A 14,597-nucleotide genomic window follows, 5' to 3' on the forward strand; every position below is an offset into this window, starting at 1 on the left:
CCTCACTAATGCCTTGCATCGTCTATATTAGATATATAACAACGGGCGGGTGCGGGCGGGTGCGGTTCTGATCAAATGTTACATCGGGTGGATGGCGGATGGTTGACGACTTTCTGATGCGGTTGCGGATGAAATAATTGCCTATCCGGGCATCCCTAATCCCCAGACACTGAAACTATAAAACAAAGCAACAGTGTTTAGAATCGCAAGCACCTCTTTTTTCAATATTTACACTGGAACTACAAACAGCACAAATGACATTTAGAGCGAAAAACACTGCACTGGCTGAAAGGAAAAATCGGAATGTACGCATAACACGGAGAAGCTTCAACATGTGGGGTTAAACTATGGAACAGCTTGAAAGCGGGGTTTAAATATCCGTATTATTTGGGTGGTTATTTACTTGTTATTATTGGTTAGTGTTACCGTCACCAGTGTTACCCAAAACCAGTGAAGTTGGCACGTTGTGTAAATGGTAAATACAAACAGAATACATCCATCCATCCATCCATTTTCTACCGCTTATTCCCTTCGGGGTCGCGGGGGGCGCTGGAGCCTAACTCAGCTACAATCGGGCGGAAGGCGGGGTACACCCTGGACAAGTCGCCACCTCATCGCAGGGCCAACACAGATAAGACAGACAACATTCACACTCACATTCACACACTAGGGTCAATTTAGTGTTGCCAATCAATGATTTGCAAATCCTTTTCAACGTATACTCAATTGAATAGACTGCAAAGACAAGATACTTAACGTTCCAACTGGAAAACGTTGTTATTTTTTGCAAATATTAGCTCATTTGGAATTTGATGCCTGCAACATGTTTCCAAAAAGCTGGCACAAGTGGCAAAAAAGAGTGAGAAAGTTGAGGAATGCTCCTCAAACACTTATTTGGAACATCCCACAGGTGAACAGGCTAATTGGGAACAGGTGGGTGCCATGATTGGGTATAAAAGCAGCTTTCGTGAAATGCTCAGTCGTTCACAAACAAGGATGGGGCGAGGGTCACCACTTTGTCAACAAATGCGTGAGCAAATCGTCGAACAGTTTAAGAACAACATTTCTCAACGAGCTATTGCAAGGAATTTAGGGATTTCACCATCTACGGTATGTAATATCATCAAAAGGTTCAGAGAATCTGGAGAAATCACTGCTCATAAGTGATGATATTATGGACCTTTTATCCCTTAGGCGGTACTACATCAAAAAGCGACATCAGTGTGTAAAGGATATCACCACATGGGGTCAGGAATACTTCACAAAACCACTGTCAGTAACTACAGTTTGTCGCTACATCTGTAAGTGCAAGTTTAACCCCAATCCTTGAGAGTTTGCACTGGCTCCCTATTCATTTTAGAATTGATTTTAAAACCTTGCTGTTTGTTTTTAAAGCTTTACATGGACTGGCACCTCAGTATATCTCGGACCTCATCCAAACTTACAATCCTGCGCGCGCTCTGAGGTCCGAGAGCCAGCCCCAGCTCGTGGTGTCCAAGACGAGACTTAAAACCAGGGGAGACAGGGCCTTCTCTGTGGTCGGCCCTAAGCTCTGGAACATTCTGCCCCTCCATATTCGAACTGCTCCCACAGTGGAGTGTTTTAAGTCTCGTCTTAAGACCCACTTTTATTCTCTGGCTTTTAACACTACGTGAGTTGTGTGGTCCTCTGTTGTCCTCTGTGTTTTTAAAATTTTGATTTCTATTTACTGTTTTAATTGATTTTACCCTTTGAAATAGTTTTTAATCATATTTATTTTATATTGTTTTTAATTGTGTTTAATATTGTTGTGCAGCACTTTGGAAACATTTTGTTGTTTAAATGTGCTATATAAATAAAGTGGATTGGATTGGATTGGATTAAAACGCTACTATGCAAAGCCAAAGCCATTTATCAACAACACCCAGAAACGCCGCCGGCTTCGCTGGGCCCGAGCTCATCTGAGATGGACTGATGCAAAGTGGAAAAGTGTTCTGTGGTCTGACGAGTCCACATTTCAAATTGTTTTTGGAAACTGTGGACGTCGTGTCCTCCGGACCAAAGAGGAAAAAGAACCATCTGGATTGTTCTAGGCGCAAAGTTCAACAGCCAGCATCTGTGATGGTATGGGGGTGTATTAGTGCCCAAGGCATGGGTAACTTACACATCTGTGAAGGCACCACTAATGCTGAAATGTACATACAGGTTTTGGAGCAACATATGTTGCCATCCAAGCAATGTTATCATTTCAGCAAGACAATGCCAAGCCACGTGTTACAACAGTGTGGCTTCATAGTAAAAGAGTGTTCTAGGCTGGCCTGCCTGTAGTCCAGACCTGTCCCCCATTGAAAATGTGTGGCGCAATATGAAGCCTAAAATACCACAACGGAGACCCCCGGACTGTTGAACAATTTAAGCTGTACATCAAGCAAGAATAGGAAAGAATTCCACCAAAAAAGCTTGAAACATTGCTCTCCTCAGTTTCCAAATGTTTACTGAGTGTTGTTAAAAGGAAAGGCCATGTAACACAGTGGTAAAAATGCCCCCATGCCAACTTTTTTGCACTGTGTTGCTGCCATTAAAGTCTAAGTTAATTTGATTGATTGATTAAAACTTTTATTAGTAGATTGCACAGTACAGTACACTAAATGGTAACACCCGAATAGGTTTTTCAACTTGTTTAAGTCGGGGTCCACGTTAATCAATTCATGGTACAAATATATACTATCATCATAATACAGTCATCACACAAGTTAATCATCAGAGTATGTACATTGAATTATTTACATTATTTACAATACGGGGGTGGGATGAGGAGGGTTTGGTTGATACCGAAGTACATGTCAAACTACTTCCTTAACGTAAATGACCGCCATAACCACAACACCAGGGGGAGCTCCACTAACCACTTTAAACCCAGATTCCGATCTAACAAAGGTCTTAACTCATTCTCCTTCTATGCCACATCAATATGGAATGCACTCCCAACAGGTGTAAAAGAAAATACATCTCTATCCTCCTTCAAAACCGCACTAAAAGAACACCTCCAGGCAACTTCAACCCTTGACTAACACCCTCCCCTCTCCACATCCCACCTACCCGGATAGTAAATAATCAAATGTATGTACTTGTTCTTATGCTTTCTGAACTCACTATGTTCTCTGCTCGCTGTACATATCCTACCAAGTCAGACCTACACTGTTTCAATGTCCATTTCTCTGATAATGCAATTGTTGATGACTGAAGTGCTGATATCAACTAAACCCTCCTCATCCCACCCCCCGGATTGTAAATATTGTACATAATGTAAATAATTCAATGTATATACTCTGATGATTAACTTGTGTGATGACTGTATTATGATGATCGTATATATTTGTACCATGAATTGACTTACGTGGAAAAACGTATTCGGGTGTTACCATTTAGTGGTCAATTGTACGGAATATGTACTGTACTGTGCAATCTACTAATAAAAGTTTCAATCAATCAATCAATATCAGCACTTCAGTATGATTATTTGCAACAAAAAAAAAATGAAGTTTCTTAGTTGGAACATTAAATATCTTGTTTTTGCAGTCTATTCAATTCAATATCATTTGAAAAGGATTTGCAAATCATTGTATTCTGTTTTTATTTACGAATTTCACAACGTGCCTATAAAAGTGGGTGACATTGTTATCACCAGGAAAGATGAGGTCACCTACCTAGGTTCCATTCTAGAGGCTAATCTTTCCTGTGATAAAATTGCAACCAAGATAATCAAAAAGGTCAACCAACGAACAAGATTTCTCTATAGAATCTCCTCTCTGGTCAACAAAAGCACCATGAGGATTCTAGCGGGAACTCTCATTCAACCCTTTTTTGATTACGCATGCACCTCCTGGTACCCTAGCACCTCCAAAACCCTCAAATCTAGACTCCAAACATCCCAGAACAAGCTAGTCAGATTACTTCTAGACCTCCACCCCAGATCACACCTCACTCCTACCCACTTCTTCGAAGTGGGCTGGCTCAGGGTGGAGGACAGAGTAAAACAACTTGCACTGAGCCTAGTCTATAACATCCGCTACACCTCCCTGATACCGAAGTACATGTCAAACTACTTCCTTAACGTAAATGACCGCCATAACCACAACACCAGGGGGAGCTCCACTACCCACGTTAAACCCAGATTCCGATCTAACAAAGGTCTTAACTCATTCTCTTTCTATGCCACATTAATGTGGAATGCGCTCCCAACAGGTGTAAAAGAAAGGGCATCTCTATCCTCCTTCAAAACCGCACTAAAAAAACACCTCCAGGCAACTTCAACCCTAAACTAACACCCTCCTTTCCACATCCCTCCTCCCCGGATTGTTAATAATCAAATGTAGATACTTTTTCTTATGCTTTCTGATCTCTCTCTTTCTCTTTATGTCCACTACTTGCTGTACATATCCTACCAAGTCAGAACTACACTGTTTCAATGTCCATCTCTCTGTTCTCAATTGTTGATGACTGAAGTGATGATAACAACCAAACCTAACCCCACCCCTCCACATCCCACACCCCGGGTTGTAAATAATGTAAATAATTCAATGTATATACTCTGATGATTATCTTGTGTGATGACTGTATTATGATGATAGTATATATCAGATAGTATATATCTGTATCATGAATCAATTTGGACCCCGACTTAAACAAGTTGAAAAACTTATTTGGGTGTTACCATTTAGTGGTCAATTGTACGGAATATGTACTTCACTGTGCAATCTACTAATAAAAGTCTCAATGCCAACTTCACTGGTTTTGGGTTTTGTAATTAGTATTAAATATGATTATTTCCTTGTTGTTGTAGACTTAAAGCACAAACTTTCGCATCCTACAACAATCCCTATGTATCAAGCTAAACATCATTTCCTAAACAACAGTGATGGCCTTGAGGTAGTGTCATATGTCTACATGAACTCTGTAGAACATGCACCTGGCTCGCTGACAACAAGCTATCCATACACTTGGGTAAAACGGAATCCATCCTATTTGGGTCCCACATCAACCTTAAGGAAGTCAATGACTTCACTATAAAAGCGGGTGACATTGTTATCACCAGGAAAGATGAGGTCACCTACCTAGGTTCCATTCTAGAGGCTAATCTTTCCTGTGATAAAGTTGCAACCAAGGTAATCAAAAAGGTCAACCAAGGAACGAGATTTCTCTATAGAATCACCTCTCTGGTCAACAAAAGCACCATGAGGATTCTAGCGGGAACTCTCATTCAACCCTTTTTTGATTACGCATGCACCTCCTGGTACCCTAGCACCTCCAAAACCCTCAAATCTAGACTCCAAACATCCCAGAACAAGCTAGTCAGGTTACTTCTAGACCTCCACCCCAGATCACACCTCACTCCTACCCACTTCTTCGAAGTGGGCTGGCTCAGGGTGGAGGACAGAGTGAAACAACTTGCACTGAGCCTAGTCTATAAAATCCGCTACACCTCCCTGATACCGAAGTACATGTCAAACTACTTCCTTAATGACCGCCATAACCACAACACCACTAACTAATTAAACCCAGAGTCCAATCTAACAAAGGTCTTAACTCATTCTCTTTCTATGCCACATCAATGTGGAATGCGCTCCCAACAGGTGTAAAAGAAAGGGCATCTCTATCCTCCTTCAAAACCGCACTAAAAGAACACCTTCAGACAACTTCAACCCTAAACTAACACCCTCCCCCTTCCACAGCCCTCCTCCCCGGATTGTTAATAATCAAATGTAGATACTTTTTCTTATGCTTTCTGATCTCTCTCTCTCTCTATGTCCACTACTTGCTGTACATATCCTACCAAGTCAGTACTACACTGTTTCAATGTCCATTTCTCTGTTCTCAATTGTTGACATACCTGCCAACTTTTGAAATCATAAAAACCTAGTAGCCAGGGTCCAGGGGCCGCAGGCCCTGGTAGGTCCAGGACAAAGTCCTGGTGGGGGGTTCAGGGGCCCGACGCAAAATGATTATTAGCATTCCGACATGTTAAAATGTTACTAAAACCATCACTTTTCTATCAGTCTATCATATATGTTGAAACTTTCAACAACTTGAAAGAATAAGATTTTTGAGAGTATTTGGTTCAAATTACACAATTTAAATAAGACATGTCATTATTGATATTGCAGACATTATTGTAACAAGAAACTTCAGGTCGAAATTTTGGTTTATGAAAGAAATATAAATAAATATAAATATAAAACTTCATGACATTTTTCAAATTAATAAAGAGTAATAGAATAGTATGATAGTCACAGTGTCGATTGTCATTGTTGTTACGCGATTTCGTGAATAAAACGTAAATTTTTTTTATTTTTTTTAATGAATGAAAAACCGTATTTTTTATCACTGCAACCATAACCCGGAATAGGTTGATGAAAACCGTACTAATTACGGGAAAACCGGAGTAGTTGGCAGGTATGTGTTGATGACTGAAGTGATGATAACAACCAAACCTAACCCCCCCGCCCCCTCCACATCCCACACCCCGGGTTGTAAATAATGTAAATAATTCAATGTACATAGTCTGATGATTATCTTGTGTGATGACTGTATTATGATGATAGTATATATCAGATAGTATATATCTGTATCATAAATCAATTTAAGTGGACCCCGACTTAAACAAGTTGAAAAACTTATTGGGGTGTTATCATTTAGTGGTCAATTGTACGGAATATGTACTTCACTGTGCAATCTACTAATAAAAGTCTCAATGCCAACTTCACTGGTTTTGGGTTTTGTAATTAGTATTAAATATGATTATTTCCTTGTTGTTGTAGACTTAAAGCACAAACTTTCGCATCCTAAAACAATCCCTATGTATCAAGCTAAACATAATTTCCTAAACAACAGTGATTGCCTTGAGGTAGTGTCATATGTCTACATGAACTCTGTAGAACATGCACCTGGCTCGCTGACAACAAGCTATCCATACACTTGGGTAAAACGGAATCCATCCTATTTGGGTCCCACATCAACCTTAAGAAAGTCAATGACTTCACTATAAAAGTGGGTGACATTGTTATCACCAGGAAAGATGAGGTCACCTACCTAGGTTCCATTCTAGAGGCTAATCTTTCCTGTGATAACGTTGCAACCAAGGTAATCAAAAAGGTCAACCAAGGAACGAGATTTCTCTATAGAATCTCCTCTCTGGTCAACAAAAGCACCATGAGGATTCTAGCGGGAACTCTCATTCAACCCTTTTTTGATTACGCATGCACCTCCTGGTACCCTAGCACCTCCAAAACCCTCAAATCTAGACTCCAAACATCCCAGAACAAGCTAGTCAGGTTACTTCTAGACCTCCACCCCAGATCACACCTCACTCCTACCCACTTCTTCAAAGTGGGCTGGCTCAGGGTGGAGGACAGAGTAAAACAACTTGCACTGAGCCTAGTCTATAACATCCGCTACACCTCCCTGATACCGAAGTACATGTCAAACTACTTCCTTAATGACCGCCATAACCACAACACCACTAACTAATTAAACCCAGAGTCCAATCTAACAAAGGTCTTAACTCATTCTCTTTCTATGCCACATCAATGTGGAATGCGCTCCCAACAGGTGTAAAAGAAAGGGCATCTCTATCCTCCTTCAAAACCGCACTAAAAGAACACCTTCAGACAACTTCAACCCTAAACTAACACCCTCCCCCTTCCACAGCCCTCCTCCCCGGATTGTTAATAATCAAATGTAGATACTTTTTCTTATGCTTTCTGATCTCTCTCTCTCTCTATGTCCACTACTTGCTGTACATATCCTACCAAGTCAGTACTACACTGTTTCAATGTCCATTTCTCTGTTCTCAATTGTTGACATACCTGCCAACTTTTGAAATCATAAAAACCTAGTAGCCAGGGTCCAGGGGCCGCAGGCCCTGGTAGGTCCAGGACAAAGTCCTGGTGGGGGGTTCAGGGGCCCGACGCAAAATGATTATTAGCATTCCGACATGTTAAAATGTTACTAAAACCATCACTTTTCTATCAGTCTATCATATATGTTGAAACTTTCAACAACTTGAAAGAATAAGATTTTTGAGAGTATTTGGTTCAAATTACACAATTTAAATAAGACATGTCATTATTGATATTGCAGACATTATTGTAACAAGAAACTTCAGGTCGAAATTTTGGTTTATGAAAGAAATATAAATAAATATAAATATAAAACTTCATGACATTTTTCAAATTAATAAAGAGTAATAGAATAGTATGATAGTCACAGTGTCGATTGTCATTGTTGTTACGCGATTTCGTGAATAAAACGTAAATTTTTTTTATTTTTTTTAATGAATGAAAAACCGTATTTTTTATCACTGCAACCATAACCCGGAATAGGTTGATGAAAACCGTACTAATTACGGGAAAACCGGAGTAGTTGGCAGGTATGTGTTGATGACTGAAGTGATGATAACAACCAAACCTAACCCCCCCGCCCCCTCCACATCCCACACCCCGGGTTGTAAATAATGTAAATAATTCAATGTACATAGTCTGATGATTATCTTGTGTGATGACTGTATTATGATGATAGTATATATCAGATAGTATATATCTGTATCATAAATCAATTTAAGTGGACCCCGACTTAAACAAGTTGAAAAACTTATTGGGGTGTTATCATTTAGTGGTCAATTGTACGGAATATGTACTTCACTGTGCAATCTACTAATAAAAGTCTCAATGCCAACTTCACTGGTTTTGGGTTTTGTAATTAGTATTAAATATGATTATTTCCTTGTTGTTGTAGACTTAAAGCACAAACTTTCGCATCCTAAAACAATCCCTATGTATCAAGCTAAACATAATTTCCTAAACAACAGTGATTGCCTTGAGGTAGTGTCATATGTCTACATGAACTCTGTAGAACATGCACCTGGCTCGCTGACAACAAGCTATCCATACACTTGGGTAAAACGGAATCCATCCTATTTGGGTCCCACATCAACCTTAAGAAAGTCAATGACTTCACTATAAAAGTGGGTGACATTGTTATCACCAGGAAAGATGAGGTCACCTACCTAGGTTCCATTCTAGAGGCTAATCTTTCCTGTGATAACGTTGCAACCAAGGTAATCAAAAAGGTCAACCAAGGAACGAGATTTCTCTATAGAATCTCCTCTCTGGTCAACAAAAGCACCATGAGGATTCTAGCGGGAACTCTCATTCAACCCTTTTTTGATTACGCATGCACCTCCTGGTACCCTAGCACCTCCAAAACCCTCAAATCTAGACTCCAAACATCCCAGAACAAGCTAGTCAGGTTACTTCTAGACCTCCACCCCAGATCACACCTCACTCCTACCCACTTCTTCAAAGTGGGCTGGCTCAGGGTGGAGGACAGAGTAAAACAACTTGCACTGAGCCTAGTCTATAACATCCGCTACACCTCCCTGATACCGAAGTACATGTCAAACTACTTCCTTAATGACCGCCATAACCACAACACCACTAACTAATTAAACCCAGAGTCCAATCTAACAAAGGTCTTAACTCATTCTCTTTCTATGCCACATCAATGTGGAATGCGCTCCCAACAGGTGTAAAAGAAAGGGCATCTCTATCCTCCTTCAAAACCGCACTAAAAGAACACCTTCAGACAACTTCAACCCTAAACTAACACCCTCCCCCTTCCACAGCCCTCCTCCCCGGATTGTTAATAATCAAATGTAGATACTTTTTCTTATGCTTTCTGATCTCTCTCTCTCTCTATGTCCACTACTTGCTGTACATATCCTACCAAGTCAGTACTACACTGTTTCAATGTCCATTTCTCTGTTCTCAATTGTTGACATACCTGCCAACTTTTGAAATCATAAAAACCTAGTAGCCAGGGTCCAGGGGCCGCAGGCCCTGGTAGGTCCAGGACAAAGTCCTGGTGGGGGGTTCAGGGGCCCGACGCAAAATGATTATTAGCATTCAGACATGTTAAAATGTTACTAAAACCATCACTTTTCTATCAGTCTATCATATATGTTGAAACTTTCAACAACTTGAAAGAATAAGATTTTTGAGAGTATTTGGTTCAAATTACACAATTTAAATAAGACATGTCATTATTGATATTGCAGACATTATTGTAACAAGAAACTTCAAGAAATATAAATAAATATAAATATAAAACTTCATGACATTTTTCAAATTAATAAAGAGTAATAGAATAGTATGATAGTCACAGTGTCGATTGTCATTGTTGTTACGCGATTTCGTGAATAAAACTTAAAAAAAAAAAAAAAAATTAAATTAATGAAAAAACGTATTTTTTATCACTGCAACCGTAACCCGGAATAGGTTGATGAAAACCGTACTAATTACGGGAAAACCGGAGTAGTTGGCAGGTATGTGTTGATGACTGAAGTGATGATAACAACCAAACCTAACCCCCCCGCCCCCTCCACATCCCACACCCCGGGTTGTAAATAATGGAAATAATTCAATGTATATACTCTGATGATTATCTTGTGTGATGACTGTATTATGATGATAGTATATATCTGATAGTATATATCTGTATCATGAATCAATTTAAGTAGACCCCGACTTAAACAAGTTGAAAAACTTATTGGGGTGTTACCATTTAGTGGTCAATTGTATGGAATATGTACTTCACTGTGCAATCTACTAATAAAAGTCTCAATCAATCAATCAATCAATGCCAACTTCACTGCTTTTGGGTTTTGTAATTAGTATTAAACAGAGGTAGGTAGTAACGCGCTACATTTACTCCGTTACATCTACTTGAGTAACTTTTGGGATAAATTGTACTTCTAAGAGTAGTTTTAATGCAACATACTTTTACTTTTACTTGAGTATATTTATAGAGAAGAAACGCTACTTTTACTCCGCTACTTTTATCTACATTCAGCTCACTACTCGCTACTAATTTTTATCGATCTGTTAATGCACGCTTTGTTTGTTTTGGTCTGTCAAACAGACCTTCATAGTGCCTGCGTTTCAACAAATGCAGTCACTGGTGACGTTCACTCCGTTCCACCAATCAGATGCAGTCACTGGTGACGTTGGACCAATCAAACAGAGCCAGGCGGTCACATGACCTGACTTAAACAAGTTGAAAAACGTATTCGGGTGTTACCATTTAGTAGTCAATCGTACGGAATATGTACTGTACTGTGCAATCTACTAATAAAAGTTCCAATCAATCAATCAAAAGTGTGAAGGAAAAAAGACCATTTTTTTATTTTAACCGTACATCCCGTCAAAAGCCTAAAGACTGACTGCACAGTTCCTGTCTTCACAATAAAAGTGCCGCTCCATCGCGCCTGCGCTTTCAAAATAAGAGTCTCCGAAAGCCAGTGCAAACAAGCTAGCAAGCTAGCAAGCTACGGAGTTTGCCGCCAATGTATTTCTTGTAAAGTGTATAAAAACGAATATGGAAGCTGGACAAATAAGAAGCCAAAAACCAACCACTTTCATGTGGTATTAGACAGAAAGGAGGAACTTTTTTTCTCCTCCATTTGAAAACGTGGACGTTATCATCACTACTGTCTGATTACAATCAATGCAAGTCATCAGAATCAGGTAAATACACCAACTTATATTCTTGTTTTCATGAAAGAAAGGAATATATATGTGTTAAACATGCATGTATATTCATTAAAACACCTTTAACATGTAAACAAAAACGGCAAAATAAATAAATATAAATTATATACTGTATATATCAATGTATGTATACATATATATATATATGTGTGTATATATATATATATATATATATATATATATATATATATATATATATATATATATATATATATATATGTGTGTGTATATGTTACTCATCAGTTACTCAGTACTTGAGTAGTTTTTTCACAACATACTTTTTACTTTTACTCAAGTAAATATTTGGGTGACTACTCCTTACTTTTACTTGAGTAATAAATCTCTAAAGTAACAGTACTCTTACTTGAGTACAATTTCTGGCTACTCTACCCACCTCTGGTATTAAATATGATTATTTCCTTGTTGTTGTAGGCTTAAAGCACAAACTTTTGCATCCTACAACAATCCCTATGTATCAAGCTAAATATAATTTCCTAAACAACAGTGATTGCCTTGAGTTAGTGTCATATAAAAAAGGGGGAAATATAGTGGGTCAGATGAAGCAAAACAAGAGCCTCAACCTAACTTAACGGCGCCAACACCCACGTAATCCTGCTTTCCCATTGGCTGCCACGCGATGCGGGCCCGCCTCCAAGCCCGTCCGATTGGCCGCCGCTGCCGTCAGGGCTACTCGCTGCTACAAAATAAAGAGCCCGTGTTCAAGCTAGGTTGAGGTTGAAGATAAACAAGTTGGAGGCCTCCACGGCGGGTGGCCTAAATACAAACACCGAAAAGCGTTTTAGCGACTCAAAAACAACGTCCACCATCCACCAAACATCCACTTAACGTGCGCCAGCAGCCGCCTGCGTGCTGGCTGTTAGCTGTTTGCACCAACGATGACACACTTTCAACTAATGGCCACATAGCTAATGGCTAGCCTCGCCAGCTAGTCGTTTGACGTAAAACGTAAGTATAACTTTAAAACATGTCTTTAATGAAGGTTTTGTGCTTCTTTTTGTATTTATTTAACAACAACAACGAGGGGGGAATACCCGAAGGAATGTTCTAGTCGTGTGTGTTGGGGGGCGTGTACCTGCTGGGGAAAAAAAAAAAAAAAAAAAAAGTCAACGTTTTTGCTTCACTTTAAACGAAAGCAACCCACTTTCACGCACACGTGGTGACTACACGAGTGTTTATGTGCCGTGGGAATTGTTTTGCGTTGTTGATAGTTTAAAGTGGCCAAGTCGCTTCTTACATAAGCGCTATTTTGAACGCAGGAATTAAAGACGGCGCGAAAGTGCTAATGGAAGCAATGATGATTAAGCACTATTAAAAAAAAAAAAAAGAACAAAAATGTGCTTATTTGGAGTGCGTAAGTAAAAGATAACACGCCAAAAAAACCAACAACAACAACAACGGACACGCAACACGCTGTTGTGTTGTTGTATCCACGGTGGACGTTTTTAATGCGGAAATAAGAGGAGCTCGGCTCTGCTCGGCTCAGCTCGGAATGGCCTCTTCCTCGTCCGAGCCGCGCTAACCTCGCGAGCTAACCCACTTCATTAAAACGGTGTGGACCAAAGTGTCGCCAGAGCGACCACTCACCTCCAGGCGGGCGCCGTCGGCGTCTCTCAGCGTGCAAGAAAAGCTCTTTTAAAAAGAAAAAAAAAAAAGTCTTGTTTTTTTTTTTGGTATCGCAGCTTCCAGGCTTTTAGTCCTCACGCTGTCACTGCTCGCAGGGCTTTGTTTTGTTTTTCCTTCTTCCTCCACCACTTCCTGGAAAGCGCGTGACTGCCCCCACCACGTGGTACGCGGCTCGGCCAATGGGAGCGAGGCAGCCTCGGCGACCACTGTAACATTGCAACAGCGAACATCACCGCATGATACAACATGGAGGGGGGCGTGTGTGCGTGTGTGGAGGGGAAATTACTGCCCAAATTCCACAAACACATAAAAATGTTAAAAAAAAAAAAAAAAATTCTTCAATTAAAAAAAGAAAACGGTTCGCAAGTATAATTTTTTTTCTGCAATTAAATTTTTAAAAAAATCCACAAGTATGACAATAATTGTACCGTTGCCGAATTACTCGCTCTTAACTGCATATATGAATGCTAAACAGGAACAACATTGTCATAATAATAATAATAATAATACATTTTATTTGTGGGCTCTCCTATTTCTGGGGCTGAGGTTGCTGAGGTAGTTAAAAAGCTCCTCGGTGGCAAGGCCCCGGGGGTGGATGAGATCTGCCCGGAGTTCCTTAAGGCTCTGGATGCTGTAGGGCTGTCTTGGTTGACAAGACTCTGCAGCATCGCGTGGACATCGGGGGCAGTACCTCTGGATTGGCAGACCGGGGTGGTGGTTCCTCTCTTTAAGAAGGGGAACCGGAGGGTGTGTTCTAACTATCGTGGGATCACACTCCTCAGCCTTCCCGGTAAGGTCTATTCAGGTGTACTGGAGAGGAGGCTACGCCGGATAGTCGAACCTCGGATTCAGGAGGAACAGTGTGGTTTTCGTCCTGGTCGTGGAACTGTGGACCAGCTCTATACTCTCGGCAGGGTCCTTGAGGGTGCATGGGAGTTTGCCCAACCAGTCTACATGTGCTTTGTGGACTTGGAGAAGGCATTCGACCGTGTCCCTCGGGAAGTCCTGTGGGGAGTGCTCAGAGAGTATGGGGTTTCGGACTGTCTGATTGTGGCGGTCCGCTCCCTGTATGATCAGTGTCAGAGCTTGGTTCGCATTGCCGGCAGTAAGTCGGACACGTTTCCAGTGAGGGTTGGACTCCGCCAAGGCTGCCCTTTGTCACCGATTCTGTTCATAACTTTTATGGACAGAATTTCTGAGCGCAGTCAAGGCGTTGAGGGGATCTGGTTTGGTGGCTGCAGGATTAGGTCTCTGCTTTTTGCAGATGATTTGGTCCTGATGGCTTCATCTGGCCAGGATCTTCAGCTCTCACTGGATCGGTTCGCAGCTGAGTGTGAAGCGACTGGGATGAGAATCAGCACCTCCAAG

The 14,597-nt window shown here is 40.6% G+C and overlaps 1 protein-coding gene across 1 annotated transcript in view; it reads right to left on the bottom strand.

Annotated features, from left to right (window-relative positions):
* crebrf (creb3 regulatory factor) overlaps positions 1-13,348 on the bottom strand; it is a 57,846-nt gene extending 44,498 nt beyond the window's left edge. The window contains exon 1 of the mRNA XM_061962946.1: positions 13,191-13,348. The gene's annotated coding sequence lies outside the window, so the exon portion shown is untranslated. The remainder of the gene's footprint in view (positions 1-13,190) is intronic.
* Positions 13,349-14,597: the final 1,249 nt, after the last annotated feature.

The sequence above is a fragment of the Nerophis lumbriciformis genome, linkage group LG09 (genome assembly GCF_033978685.3).
Source record: "Nerophis lumbriciformis linkage group LG09, RoL_Nlum_v2.1, whole genome shotgun sequence".
Taxonomy (NCBI): Eukaryota; Metazoa; Chordata; class Actinopteri; order Syngnathiformes; family Syngnathidae; genus Nerophis; species Nerophis lumbriciformis.